A 16,694-nucleotide genomic window follows, 5' to 3' on the forward strand; every position below is an offset into this window, starting at 1 on the left:
TAGACTTAATCCCTAAAACAGAGTTCTTGTGCCTAGAACTTTTTTAAGATTTTGATATATATTGCCAAATTGCTCTCCAAAATTTGTATGAATTTACACTACACAATAGAGTATCAGGATGCCCATTTCCTTGGAGTTTGTTGATACTGAGTGTTACACACTGTCCTTGTCCATCCCTGCTGCTATTAAAAACATACCCAGACTGGGTAATTTATAAATAATGGAATTTATTTCTCACAGTTTTAGAGGTTGACCAGTCCAAGATCAAAGCACTGGCAGATCTGGTGTCTGGTGATGGCTGCTCTCTGTTTTCAAGATGGCAACTTCTTGTTATGTCCTCACACGGCAGAAAGGACAAAAGAGACGAACACTATGCCCTCATGTGGCAGAAGAGATGGAAAAGCCAGGCAGCTCTCTGATTCCTCTTTTATACCCATATTAATCCCATTTATGAGGGCAAAGCCCTCACGGCCTAATCACTTCCCAAAGACCACACCACTTAATATCATCGCCTTGGGATTTAAGTTCCAATATATGAATTTTAGAGGGTCATAGACATTCAAACCATAATACACACATTCTGATCTTTACCAAATTAACAGGTGGAAAGATATTTTACTGTTCTTGTACTGGGTCATTTCTGGGTTTTTTTTTCCTTTGAGAATTGCCCTATCGTGTCTTTTCTGTGGTTGAAATTCACAAAAATTTTTGAACACTATCATGCAAATAAGTGATGCAAAAATACATCCAGGTAGCACTGATACTGTTTATCTACTAGACAAACTACCTGAACTCAGGTATTTAAGTTAATTGCCACCTTAAGTGTAGAAAGCAAGTATAATAAGAATAGAGGTGAGAAAACTAGGGTATGGCATTAGTGCTTATAACTACACCTGCAATGAAAGAGAAGTGAGGTATTTTGGCATAAAAGATACCTTTAAACTTTCTTTAGTTATCCTTCCTCATTGATCTGTCAAATCAAGCAATCTAAGCTGTCTGCTCTCTGGAACTAGTGAAATAAAAGGTTATGAGGAGAGAATAACAGTGCTGAAGAAAAATTCACACTTAAAAACTAGCATTTAAAATTTTGATTTTAGATCCATTACGGCAGAAACACTCTGGAGATGCATCCTGAAATCAGAGAAAAGAATGACTCTTTTTTCTACAGTCTCTGACTGTGTGCTGAGGCTGCTGGTGAGAAACTACAATGGGGCAACCACAATCTTTAAACACATAAATATTCCTACAGCATCCATTTCTTCTTAATTTTATCTACTGGATAAATAAATTCAGAGGGAATAAGACAGTGAGAGAGAAATGCAGACATTAAAAAAATGACACAACAGTGTAAAATTCCTTAATATCTGGAAATGCTTAAAGGACCACGTGGCATCGTTAGAAACATACAGGTTACAATGAGAGCTCCACAAACAAGATTTTGCAACATGTGAATATTACATGAATGTTCAAAATCATTTGCATTTGGTGATTCTGTGCACTAGAGATGGGTAGTGACATGTATATTAAAATAAAAAAACATGGTTGAGTTACATTTAGGCCTATTATATGCCCGGTACTTTACATTATCCCAAGAAAATCCTTCAAAACCCTACAAGGAATAGTAACTTTATTATTATTCCTACTTTACAGATTTCAAAAAAAAAACCACACAAACACAACTGAAGGATGGAAAGGGAACCTAAGAAGTAGATGCAGAACTTGAACTTATATACAGCTATCCATTGTCCTCAGTTCTCAGGCTAATGGTGTCAACAGAGAGGAAGCACCATGTCAATAAGTCCTTACACCTTTGTAAGTGGATCGTTGAACTTAAAAACAGATGAACAATGAAGAGCTTCATATCCACAAAGTAATACCATTTGCAAATAATGACATATTTATAACTGTCTAATAACCATTTTCTTTGATTTTAAAGTATTGCCAAAAAGACATACAATTCCTGCAAATGGTGTACCCCTAAATCTCTGAAGTCAGCAATACAGGAAAAATGTTAAAAAGTGATCAAGATTATTCATTTTGCTTCCTCTCTGCTAAATCAGTCACTGGGCTATTATGAGTGGATGGAAAAAACCTCGTAATCCTCAGGTGTGCCATTAAACTCATAAATTGCAAGATTTCTAGGACATTTTATATTACAGTTGACACTGCTCCATGGTATGTTCGGGGATATTTTCCAAGAGAAGCTACTCTCTGAACATTAAAATGACCTTTTCGCACTCTTAATGTTATAGAAAAAATAAAATAAAACAGATTCAACTTCTTAATTATGCAGCTAAGTCCTACCCAAGCTTCAGTTGACTAAGAGTCCACCATTGCCTACTATGAAACCGGAGCCAAAGCCCAGTAACTCCTAGTTGCCAGTTATTTCTATCTGTCCTGTCTCTCTTTTATCCCTTATAGGCCTGGAGAGTCAGATTTCAGTTTTCAATTATATTAAGCTGAATTTTAAAAGAAAAGGAAAAAATGTGGCTAGAGTTTGCAAAGCTTATTTATTTATCTATCTAGAAATAATAGGTTTTTTCAATTGAGAAAACATATTTGAAATCTTTTTTGAGACAGAGTCTCACTCTGTTATTGAAATGTATTTTTCAAATGGGGTAAATACCTGACACCTATCAGTCCTGGTACCCAATAACTCAAGATAATTTAAACATATTTTGAGGATAAAATGAAGGCTGTCATTTTTCATTGTACTAATAGAAATTCTCTGAACTATTAGACCAAGAGATACTCCTTCTTTCTAGAAATTCTTATAGTATAATTAGTGACATGTGAAATAGCTTTTGTTTAAATGCTGCTAAATATTCCCTTTTAACTAATACAGGTGTTCTCTCTTCAGCTAAATCACATAAACTCCTAATGTTAAGGAATATGCTTCCGAGTGTTGCAATACACCCTTAGCACCCACCTCCCTTACTGCCACCTGGTACCTTCTCCATGCTTGTCTGTCTGTTAAACAAGGCATGGCAGAGAAGTATTAAAATCTGCAAATGTTTTACAGTTTGAGAACCTTCCATCTTCCTGGCAAAAAAAAAAAAAAAAAAAAAAAAATCATTACTATAACTTTGGCCATTGCCGCATTTTAGATATAAATCTATTTGAAAGCTTCTTAGAGCAAGAGTCAGCAAACTTTTTTGTAAAGAGCAAAATAGTAAATATTTTAGGCTTTGGAAGCCATACAGTCTATGTTAGAACTACTCAACTCTGCCACTGCAACATGAAAACAGTACATAAACAGATGAGCAGGTATATATATATACTTTTTATTTACAAAATAAAACTTTATTTACAAAACTTTATTTAATAAAACTTTATTTACAAAAACAAGTGGCAGGCAAGATTTGACCCATAGATAGTAATTTACAGGCCCCTCTCCTAAAGTGTGAAAAAAAGAACATGAACATTTTAAGTGATTTCTATTCAAGCAAGCTTTGTTCAAATTAGAAGATAGAAAAGCAAAAGCTAAGATCAATGAACCAGTCTGGTTCTTCAGAAAGATTAACAAAATTAACATACCTTTAGCTAGATTGACTAAGAAATAAAAATGTCTCAAATTACTGAAATCTAAAATAAAATGGGGACATCACTACTAATTTTACAGAAACAAAAAAAGGTTATAAAAGAGCATTACAAAAAAGTATACACCAACAATGGCATAAACTAGGCGAAATGAACAAATTTCTAGAAACACCCAACCTACCAAGACTGATGCATGAATAAATAGAAAATCTTAATGGGCATATAACACATATGGAAATTGAATCCGTAATCAAAAAACTACCAACAGAGAAATGCCCAGGGTCAGATGGTTTCACTAATGAATTCCATCAAAAATTTAAAGAAGAATTAGCACTAATCTTTCTCTTCAAAAAACTCTCCAAAACAATTGAAGAGGAAGAAATACTTTCTAACCTATTTTATGAGCTTAACATTACCTAGATACCAAAGCCAGGCAAAGACACTACAACAAAACCGTAGACAAATATCCCATATGAACATTCATGCAAAAATCCTCAACAAAATACTAGGAAACCAAATTCAGGAACATATTAAAAGGATTATACATCATGGCCAAGTGGGATTTATTCCTGGAAGGCAAGAATTGGTTCAACATATAAAAATCAATCAATGTAATTCCCTACATTAACAGAATAAACTAAAGAAACCACATAATTATCTCATTGATGCAGAAAAAGCAACTGACAAATTCAGTGCAAAAAACAACTCAATAAATCATTAACAAACAGAAATATCTTCACTGTAATATAGGTCATATATGGAAAATTCTCAGCCAACATTATACTCAGTGGCGAAAGATTTAAAGTTTTTCCTCTAAGATTTGGAACAAGACAAGGATGCCCACTTTGACCACTTATTTTCAACCAGGTATTGGAAATTCCAGCCAGAGCAATTTTAGGCAAGAAAAAGAAACAAAAAGCATCCAATTTAGAAAGGAAGAAGGAAAATTATGTCTGTTCACAGATTACATAATCTCATGTGTAGAAAGTCCTGAAGATTTCACCAAAAACAACAAACTATTCAACTAACAAAGAAACTCAGCAAAGTAGCAGAATATAAAATCGCTGCTGCACACAAATTAGTTGCTTTGCATGCATTAACAACAGACAGTAGCTCCCAAAAATTAAGAAAGCAATTATTCTGTTTATAATAGCATCAAAAGGAATAAAATACTTAAGAATTGAAAGACTTGACCAGGAGTGGGGGCTCACGCCTATAATTCCAGTACTTTGGGAGGCCGAGGCAGGCAGATCATCTGAGGTCAGGAGTTTGAGATCAGCCCGACCAACATGGAGAAACCACGTCTCTACTAAGAATATAAAGTTAGCCAGGAGTGGTGGCGGATGCCTGTAATCCCAGCTGCTCAGGAGGCTGAGGCAGGAGAGTCACTTGATCCAGAGAAGCAGAGGTTGCAGTGAACCGAGATTGTGCCATTGCACTCCAACCTGGACAACAAGACGGAAACTCCACAACCAAAAAAAAAAAATGAAAGATTTGTACACTGCAAACTATAAAACATTGCTAAAATAAATTTAATTAACTAGTTAATTAATTAAGACATAAATCATAAATAAATGGATATAAACATCTTTTGTTCATGGGTTGAAAGACAATATTGTGGTGATAATACTACTCAAAATAATCTACAAATCAACGCAATTTTTATCAGAATCCCAATGGCATTTTATGAAGAAATAAAATAATCCTAAAATGTACATGTAATTGCAAGAAATAGCCAAAACAATTTTGAAAAAGAATAACAAAGTTTGAGAACTCACATTTCCTCATCTCAAAACTTATGTCACAGATACATTAATCGAAATACTGTGATATTGGCATAAGAACAAACATATGAACAAATGAAAAACAATAAAAAGCCCAGAAATAAATCCCTGTACATGTGGTTAAGTGATTTTTCACAAGGGAACCAAAACCATTTGATATAAAGAATTCTTTTTTTGAACAAATACAGCTGAGAAAACTGGATATCCCCATGGAAAGAGTGAATTTGAATTCTTACCTAACAAAATAGTTAAATATTAATTCAAACTGAATCAAATACCTAAATGTAAGAGCAAAAACTATAAAACCCTTAGAAGAAAACAGGAGAAAAGCCTCCTGACATAGGATTTGGCAAAGATTTCTAGTATATAACACCAAATGCCCAGACAACAAAATATAAAATTGATAAATTAGATTACGTCAAATTTTAAAATGTCTGTGTATCAAAAGACAATATCAAAATGGTATAAAAATACCTATAGAATGTGAGAAAATATTTGCAAGTATGCATATGTGAACTACACTGATCTGATCACTATACATTATATGTATCAAAACATCACTATGTACCCCCTGTAAATATGTGCAATTATTACTTGTCAATTAAAAAATGAATTAGATTTTAAAAATTCAAAAATAACATAATGTAGCCTGAGTAATAAGAAAAAGAATAAAAAAGAGTGAGCAGAGTTTTAGAGAACTGTAAGACACCATCCAGCATAACACCATATGCGTAATAAGAGTAACAAAAGGAGAGTAGAGAAAGTAACAGAAAGAGTATCTGAAGAAATAATGGCTAAATTAGAAATCTCTAATTTAGAAATCCCTAAATTTTATTAAAAATCATTAATCTACACATCCAAGAAGCTCAGTGGACTCCACATAGAGTAAAGCTAAAGAGATCAGCACCTAGACAAACCAAATCAAACTGGCAAAAGACAAACACGAAGAGAGAATCTTAAAAGCAGTAAGAGAAAAGCAACTCAACTCATCATGACCAAGGACCCTTAATAAGATAAATAGCTGATTTCTCATGAAAGACTGTGAAAGCCAGGGGACAATCAGATGACTTATTAAAAATGCTGTCAGTCAATAATTTTATACCTAACAAAACTATCCTTCAAAAATGAAAGAAATAAAGGCACTTCCAGATAAATAAAAACTGAAGGCATTTATAATTAGAACAACTGTCCAACAAGAAAAACTAAAGATAATTCCTCAGATTGAAAGGTCACAAGACTGAAATTCAAATTCACATGAAAAAATGAAGAACACCAGCAAAGTTGCCTATCCAGGTAAATATAAGAGATAGTATAAATTTTCTTTGTAATTATTCTTTTCTATCTGATTTAAAATACAACTGCATAAAGCAATAATTAAAAATATATGTTGATGGCCACAAAGATATAAAGATACAATTTTTTACCATAACAGTATAAAAAAGGGGAATAGATCTGTATAAAATAATATTTTTGTTGTTTTTAAACATAGAATTAACATATGACACAGAAATTTCACTCTTAAGTATCTATTCAAAAGAATTTAAAGCAAAGACTCAAGCAGACACTTGTACCACAATGTTCATAGCAGCATTATCAACTAAAGCCAAAAGGTAGAAACAACTCAAATGTCCATCAACCAATAGGTGGATATACCAAACTTGACAGAAACTTATTGAAATAAAGTTGGCATTAATATGAAATAGATTGCTGTAAATTAATATGTTAATTGTAATCTTGAGCACAACCACAATTAAAATAACTCAAAAAATAGTAAAATAAATTATAAGAGAATTACAATGGTACACTAGAAATAATCTGGTATACAAGAAAAAGCAGGAATGGAGAAATGGAGGAACAAAATGATGTAAGAAATATAGAAAACAAACAGCAAAATGGAAAAAGTAAATCCTCTTTCATCAGTAATTATATTAAATGTAAATGGACAAAACAATCTAATAAAGAGATTGGAATCTATGAGAGATTCATCTTAGATTCAAAGACAAATATATTGTAAGATTTTATTTTTACTAAAGAAAGAATAGAAAAAGATATTCCATGCAAACAGTAACCAAAAGAAAGCTGAAGTGGCTATACTAAAATCAGACAAAATAGAATTTATGACCAAAGTTGTAATGAGAGAAAAAGAAGAAAATTTTGTAATGATAAAATTGTTAATCTGTCAAGAGGATATAGCAATTATAACATATATGCACCTAACTAAGCCCCAAAACACATGAAGCAAAACCTGACAGAATCAGAGGAATAGACAATTCAACAATATTAATTGGCCATTTTAATATGGGTTGATTGTCCCTTATTCAAAATGCTTTGGACCAGAAGTGTTTCAAGTTTCAGATTTTTTCAGGTTTTGGAATATTCACATTCTTCTTACTGGTTGAGCATCACAAACCCAAAAGTATCAAAATTCACAATGCTCCAATGATCTCCTTTGAGCCTCATGTTAGTACTCAACAAGTTTCTAATTTTGAAGTAGTTCAGATTCTGGATTTTGGATTTGGGATGATCAACCTGTACTTCATTGTCAGTAATGCATATGCATAGAACAACCAGACAAAAAATAGGAAAGAAAATAGAAGACTCAAATGACACTATGAACCAACTAGGCCTAACAGACATCTGTAGAACAATACACCCAGCAACACCAGAATATGGACCTAATAGACATCCATAGAACACCTCACCCAGCAACACCAGAATATACATTATTCTCAATTGCCCATGAAATATTCTCCAGAATATGTTATCTTAGGTCATAAAACAAGTCCTAAAACATTTAAAATAATTGAAATTACATAATGTATAGTCTTCAGCCACAAATGAATGAAATTAGATATCAAAGGCAAAAATTTAAAATATTTACAAATATGTGGAAATTAAACATTATTTCTAAGCAACCTCTTAGTCAAAGTCATTAGAATATACCAAAATATGAATAAAAAATAATATGCAAAAACTTATGAGATGCCATTAAAGCAATGCTAAGAGAAATTTACAGCTGTAAACAACATTAAAACAGAAAAAAGATCTCAAATCAATAATCAGCCTGCCACCAAAAAAAAAAAAAAAAAAAAAAAAAAAAAAAACCTAGAAAGTAAGATGAAATTAAACCCAAAGCAAACAGAAGGAAGGAAAAAATAAAGATTAAGGCAGAAATAAATAAATAATTGGAAAACAAAATCAATAGATAAAATCAACAAAAATAAATATTGATTCCTTGAGAAGGTCAACAAAATTGATAAAACTTTAGCTGGACCAACCAAGAAAAAAAGTGACAGGATTACTAACATCACAAATGAAAGAGGAGGTGACAAGAAAAGCTGTTGAGTCACAATCAAAAAGTTTTCAACAAAAACAAGCCCAGGCTTATTTAGCCAGGATTCCATGGCTTCAATGGTAAATTCAACTAAATATTTAAAGAATGAACACCAATCCTTCGCAAACTTTTTCAATATACAAAAGAGAGGAACAGGTCAGGCATGGTGGATAACGCATGTAATCCCAGCACTTTGGGAGGCCAAGGTGGGCAGATCACAAGGTTATGAGATCAAGACCATCCTGGCTAACACGGTGAAACCCCATCTCTACTAAAATTACAAAAAATTATCCCGGTGTGGTGACGGGCGCCTGCAGTCCCAGCTACTCGGGAGGCTGAGGCAGGAGAATGGCATGAACCTGGAAGGTGGAGCTTACAGTGAGCTGAGATCGTGCCACTGCACTCCAGCCTGGGTGACAGAGTGAGACTCTGTCTCAAAAAAAAAAAAAAAAAAAAAAAAAAAAGAGGAACAATTCATGACTCATTCTATAAGGTTGCTAATATCTTTATACCAAAGCAAGAAAAAAAAAAATCTCAGAAAAAAAAACCATAGACCAGTAGCTCTTATGAATATACATGCAAAAAATACTCAAGAAAATGCTCACAAATTGAAATAAAAACTTATATACCAGAAGCTCTTATGAATACATATGCAAAAAATACTCAAGAAAATGTTAACAAATTGAAAGAAAAACTTATATACTAGAGGCATGAAAAGAAAAACTTATATACCATTACCATGTGGGATTTATCCCAAGAGTGCAAAGTTCATTCAACATAAAAAAAAAAAAATCAGTCAGGGAAATATACCATTCTATTAGAATAAAAAAAAAATCACATAAAGATTTCAACACACATAGTAAAACAAAATTGACAAAACCCAGCAATCTTTTATGATAAAAACTCTCAGCAAACTAGCAATAGAAGGAAACTGCCATAGCAACCTTATAAACAGCATCTACAAATACCTCATACAGCTACCATGATACTTTTTTCTTTTTTTTTTTTTTTGTCATTGCAGGGATCAGAGTCTCACTCTGTCTCCAAGGCTAGAGTGCAATGGTGCAATCTTGGCTCACTGCAACCTCCGCCTCCCGGATTCAAGCAATTGTTCTCCCTCAACCTCCTGAGTAGCTGGGATTACAGGTGCACACCAGCACACCTGGCTAACTTTCTTTTTGTGCTTTTAGTAGAAATAGGGTTTTACCATGTTGGTCAGGCTGGTCTCGAACTCCTGACCTCAGGTGATCCACCCAACTTGGCCTCTCCAAGTGCTAGGATTACAGGCATGAGCCACTGTGACCGGCCAACATTATACTTAATAGTAAAAGCATTCCTCCTAAGATCAGGAATGAGACAAGGATAACCACTCTCATAGTTTGTATTCAACATTATACAGAAGTTCTATCTAATTAGGCAATAAAAAGAAATAAAAGTCATTTAACCTGGAAAGTAAGAATTAAACTAATCTGTATTGGCAGATGACAAGATATTATACATATGAAATCCTCAATAATTAACCGAAAAAACACAGCTATCAAAGCTAATAAATAATGTCAGCAAATTTGCAAGATTCAAGATCAACAAAAAATCAGTTAAATTTCTATACAATAACAATGAGCAATCAGAAAATAAAATAAAATAATATCATTTATAATAATATCAAAAATTATAATATATTTAAGAGTAAATTTGACCAAAGAAGTATATTTACTGAAAACTACAGAACATTATTTAAAAAAAAGTTTAAAGACATAAATAAATGAAAAGACATCCATATACATGGACTGGAAGACTCAATATTTTTAAGATGACAATATTCCCAAAATTGATATAAAGATTCAATACAAGCCCTATAAGAGTCTCAGTTTTTGTTTTCTCAGAAATTCCATATTTTTTGTGCAAACTCAAGAATAACCAAAATTATCTTTAAGAAGGTGAACAAAATTGAAAGACACCTATTGATTTCAAAACTCTCTAAAAACTGCAAAAATGAAAACAGTGTGCTCCTGGCGTAAGCATAGACATACAAATCAATGGATTAGAATTAAGCTTCCAAAAATAAACCCATGTATTATTGGTCAATTGATTGTCAATAATAGAGTCAATTCAATTTGGAAAAGAATCATCTTTTCAACAAATAATGCTAGGATAACTGGATATCCACATGCAAAATAATAAATTTGAATGCTACCTAATGCCACATACAAAAATGAATACAAAGTTGATATAGGATCTAAATAAAAGAGCAATATGTACAGAAGCCTCAGAATAAACTTAGATGTAAATCTTTATGATCTTTGATTAGGCAATGATTTCTTAGATATAACACCAAAAGTACAAGCAATGAAAAACAGATAAATTGAATTATAAAAATATGAAATTCTTGTGTGTCACGTAACACTATCATAAGTATGAAAACACAACCAACACAAACACAAAATTAGAGAAAATATTTGTAAATCATATATCTGACAATGATCTGGTATCCAGAGTATCTAGAATTCTTATAACTCACCAATAAAAAAATAAAAATGGGCAAAAATTTTCAAAAGATGTTTCGCCAAAGAAGATACATAAATAGCCAATGGCCTATGAAAAGATACTAAATATCAGTATTCATTATGAAAATACAAACAAAAGCCACAATGAGATGTCACTTTACACCCACTAGGATGTTTATAATTAAAAAAACAAAAAACAAAAAGTAACAAGTGTTGGTAGGATGTGGGGGAATTATAACTTTTGTGCATTGCTGGTGGGGATGTAAATAAGTGAACTAATATGTCAAACAAAGAAGCACAGGAAGTAACAACAAAATAAATCCAACAAAACTACAAGGACAGAATGAATAAATATAAAAGCCTGAAGCGTGAATTAGAAAATCAAAATTCAATAAAACAAAAAAAAAAAAATTTAACACCAACAAAGTAGACAACCTTTTGCAGGTTTGACCAAGATAAAAATTAAAATGACATAGGAGGGGCTATAAGATGGCTGACTAGAGGCATCTGGTACCTCCTGCACAGAGAAAAACAAAAATAGTGAGTATATAACCACACTTTGAGTAGATCATCTAAGAAAGAACAGTGTAATTCAACAGAGAAGTGACGGAACACCTAAGGCAAGGTAGAGGAGGAAAATGAGGTAGGCTGCTCAGGTGGGATAAGCTGGGATCCCAGAGGAGCTCCCCAAGTGGAGAAAGTATAAGTGAGAGAGCCCCAGTGGTCCACATTTCCACTGCAACTCCAGCAATCCTAGCCATGAGAGAGCCCATCTACCCTCTCAAGCCCTGAGAGTAACAGACAAGCTGTCTGGGCATCACACAATAGCATTACTCCAGAACAGAAGTTCATTCTGAGTTCCACACAAGCTTTAAGCAGCTACAGCACACCACCATATTGATGACTCAGCACCTATATCTCCATATCCCTGGATCCCCGTGATATCCCCCAACTACAGCATCAGCCAGGGCTGAAGAATGAGCCATTGGCTACAACTCTGCAGCTCCCAGCAGTGGGGCTACCATGGATTTTCATATGTCCTGAAAACAGACTCCCTGACCCACAGCTACCATCACTGCAGGCTGCTGACATCAGGTATCAAAGTATGCCCTACTGACAGTGACCCTAATCCCCAGCAAATATGCTACTACACATTTACAAGCACCTAAAGGACAAATATGCTACTACACATTTACAAGCACCTAAAGGACAAGTTTCTCCCTCCACAGCCACCACCTAGGACAGAAGCATGTATTTCCCAGCCACCTGCCTATAGGTGCTGACACTGAAAGCAACCCCACCTTACCCAGCAATAGGACCACAGTGTAGCTGCTGCTGCTTCCACTCAAGTACTCTGCCAAGGGCCTAGGAAATACCCATCCTTTGTCCCCATAGCCAGTGCCCACATGCACCACTGAGGGTGCTGAAAACAGACCAATCCACCCCAGCTCCACTCCCTCCAAATCCCCAAGCATGCTGTGTGGGGGCCTGGGAATCACCCTCCCCATCGACCACCATTGGTGCATGAGTACTCCTCCAAGGGGCCTAAGGACAGGTTCACCCAACCTGTTTCTACCACCACAGCTGGCATCCATCCACACATGCCACCTGTGGAACTGGTGACTGGCATGCCCAGCCTTTGCAGCCACCACGAACATCAGCATAGACTGCATGGGAGGCAGAGGGTTGTCACCTCTGCCTTCAATCACCCATACCACACCTATTGCCCAAGTGCCCAAGGACCTGCCCAACTGCCCACTCTGAGAAAGCTGCCTAGAGGCCCAAGAATCAGTCCTCCTGAACCCACTAACACTAATGTCAGTGTACACTGCCCTGGGGGACAAGGACAGGCATGCTCAGCCCACCACTACCATGGCACTGGGGACTGAGGACTGGGCACCTGGCATTCTCATCCCCTCATGTTAGTGGAGGATATTTCACAACATCCTCCACTAACAAGCCACCAAGGAAATCGCACGCACTACTGATGCTGTTTACTTCCAAAAATATTATATGGAGACGACACTACTGTACACACCCAGAATCAGTGCCCTAACAAACCAACACTATAGATACCACTTCAGAAAAAAAGCCCTCCTGTGTGAAAGCAAATTCAATAAATTGGAAGAAGTTATTATTAAACCAGAGGTGCTGATATCAATATACATGACTAACACAAAAAGGCAAGAAAATATGACACCTCCAAAGGAACAAAATAATTCTCTAACAATAGATTTCAATGAAAAAGAAATGTATGGAATGCCAGAAAAAGAATTCAAAATATTGACATTTAAAAAGCTAAGTGAGATACAAGAGAACACAGATAAATAATACAAAGAAGTCAGAAAAAGCAATACAAGATATTAATGAAAATTTACCATAGAGTTAGGTATTATAAAAAAGAACCAGACAAAAATCCTGAAACTAAGGAATTTCTTGAATCAAATTAAAAATACATTCAAATTAAAAATACATTCAAAGTCTTCAACAAGAGATGAGATCAAACAGAAGAAAAAAATCATACAACTTGAAGATAGGTCTTTTGAAATAACCAAATCAGACAAAAATAAATGTAAAAGTAAATTTAAAAAATGTATAATGCCTAGATAGCATATGGGATGCCATAAAGTGACCAATATTTGAATTTTGAATGTTCCAGAAAATGAAGAGAAGGTCAAAGGCATAGAAAATCTACTTAACAAAATAATAGCTGAAAACTTCTCAGGTCCAGCAAGAGATTTAGACATCCAGGTACAGGAAGCTCAGAGATACCCAAATAGATACAACCAAAAAGGTATTCTCAATGGTACATTATAGACAAACTGTCAGAAGACAAATTCTAAAAACAGCAAGATAAAAGTGTATAAAAACCTATAAAGGAACCCCCACGAGATTAACATTACATTTCACAGCAGAAATCTTACAGGTTAGAAAAGAATAGGATAATATAATCAAAGTATTAAAAGAAAAAAAAACTGCCAGGCAAGGATATAATACTCAGAAAAACTACCATTCATAAATGAAGAAAAAACAAAATATTTCCCAAACAAGTAAAAGCTGAGAGAATTAATCACCACTATACTGTCCCTACAAGAAATGCTTAAGGGAGTCCCATACCTGGAAGCAAAAGAATAATATCTGCATAATAACATACAGAAGTATAAAAGTCACTGGAAAAACAAACACACAAATAAGAAAGATAAATAACTCAAATGTTACAACTACAAAAAAACAGAAAACCACAATTATAAACAATAACTGAAAAAAAGAACAAGGGATATATGCAACAACCAGAAAACAATTAATATAATTAAAATAATAGGCCCATACATATTAATAATAACTTTGAACATACATGGATTAAACATGCTACTTAAAAGAAACAGATTAGCTGTCAGGGAACAAAACATAACCAAACAATGTGCTGCCTACAAGAAACTCACTTCCCCCATAAAGACACACTGAGACTGAAAGTAAAGGGTTGAGAAAGATATTCCATGCAAACAGAAATGAAAAGCAAGGAAGAATAAATATACTTATATCACATAAAACAGACTGTAAGTCAAAATCAGTAAAAAGAGACACAGAAGGTCATTATAAAATGATAAAGGGATCAATTTAGAAGACAACAATTCTAAACATGTATGAACTCAAATCTGGAGCATATAGGTATATAAAGCAAATATTACTAGGGGAGTGAAAAACTGTAATATGATAATAGTAGGAGACTTCAATACTCTACTCTCATCATTAGACAGATCATGTGGACAGAGATTAAAAAAGAAACATTGGATTTGAACTTGACTTCAGACTGAATGAACCTAACAGATATTTACAGATTATATCCAACAGCTATAGAATAGACATTCTTGTCATTAGCACATGGAACATTCTCCAGAGTAGGCCATATGTTAGGATCCAAGAAAAGTCTCAACAAATTTTTAAAAATTGAAATCATAAGTATCTTCTAAGACCAAAATAATAAATAAAACTAGCAATAAAAATTATTAATAAAAGTAATAAAACTAGAAACCAATAACAGGAACTTTGGAAACTGTACAAGCACATGGAAATTAAGCAATTTGCTCCTGAATGACCACTAGGTCAAGAAAAAAATTAAGGAATTACATAAAAGATTCTTGAAACAAACAAAAATTGAAACACAACATACAAAACCTATGAAATACAACAAAAGTAGTGCCAAGAGGAAATGTTACAGCAATAAATGCCTACATCCAAAAAGTAGAAAGATTTTACATAAAGAGTCTAATGATGTACCTCAAGGAACTGGAAAAGCAAGAACAAATCAAATCCAAAATTGCAGAAGAAAAGAAATAATAAAGATTAGAGCAGAACTAGGCAAATGGAGACTAAAGAAAATATAAATGAATGAAACAAAAAGTTGATTTTTTTGAATAAAAAAACAAAATCATTAAACCACTATCTAAACTAACCAAGAAAAAACTTAAGACCCCAATAGAGAAAATCAGAAATGAAAAAGAAGACACTACAACTCATACCACATAAATACGAAAGATCATCGTAGACTTTTATGAACCACAATACATTAAAAACCTAGACAACCTAGAGGCAATAGACAAATTCTTGGAAACCTACCAAGGTGGAATCAGGAAGAAATAGGAAACCCGCATAGCCCAATAATGAGTAACAAGATTGAATCAATAATAAAAACTTCCCCCCACCCAGAAGAAAAGTCCAGAACTAGAGAGCCTCATTGCCTAATTCTATCAAACTTACAAAGAGAACTAATACCAATTATTCTCAAACTATTCCAAAAGATTGAAGAGGAGGAAATTCTTTCTAACTCATTCTACAAGGCTAGCATTACCCTTAAACCAAAACTAAGCAAAAATGAAACAAAAGAAGAAAACTACAGGCCAATATCCCTGATTAACATAGATGCAAAAATTCTCGACAAAATACAGCAAACTGAATTCAATAGCACATTAAAAAGATATTACATAATGATCAGGTGGCAATTATCCCAGGGATACCAGGATGACTGAGCATATGTTAATTAATAATTATGATATATCACATAAACAAAATGAACAAAACCCATATAGCTGTGTCAATAGATGCAGAAAAACTATTTGATAAAATTCAACATCCCTCCATGATTAAAACTCTCAACAAACTAAACACAAAAGGAACATATCTCAACATAATAAAGGCTATCTGTGACAAACCCACAGCTAGCTAACATCATACTGCATTGAGAAAAGCTGAAAGCCTTCACTCTAAGTACTGGAACAAGACAAGGATATACATTTTCACCACTCCTTTGATACAGTACTAGAAGTTCAAGCCAGAGCAGTAAGACAATGTAAAGACATAAAAGGTATTCAAATTGGAAAACAAGAAGTCAAATTGTCTCTCTTTGCAGATAGCATGATCTTACATCTTAAAAAAAAAAAAAAAAAAAAAAACTAAAAAACTAAAGGCTCCAACAAAAACTCTTAAATCTAATAAATAATTTGAGTACAGTTGTAGGATATAAAATAAACATAC

The sequence above is a fragment of the Rhinopithecus roxellana genome, chromosome 13 (genome assembly GCF_007565055.1).
Source record: "Rhinopithecus roxellana isolate Shanxi Qingling chromosome 13, ASM756505v1, whole genome shotgun sequence".
NCBI classification, from domain to species: Eukaryota; Metazoa; Chordata; class Mammalia; order Primates; family Cercopithecidae; genus Rhinopithecus; species Rhinopithecus roxellana.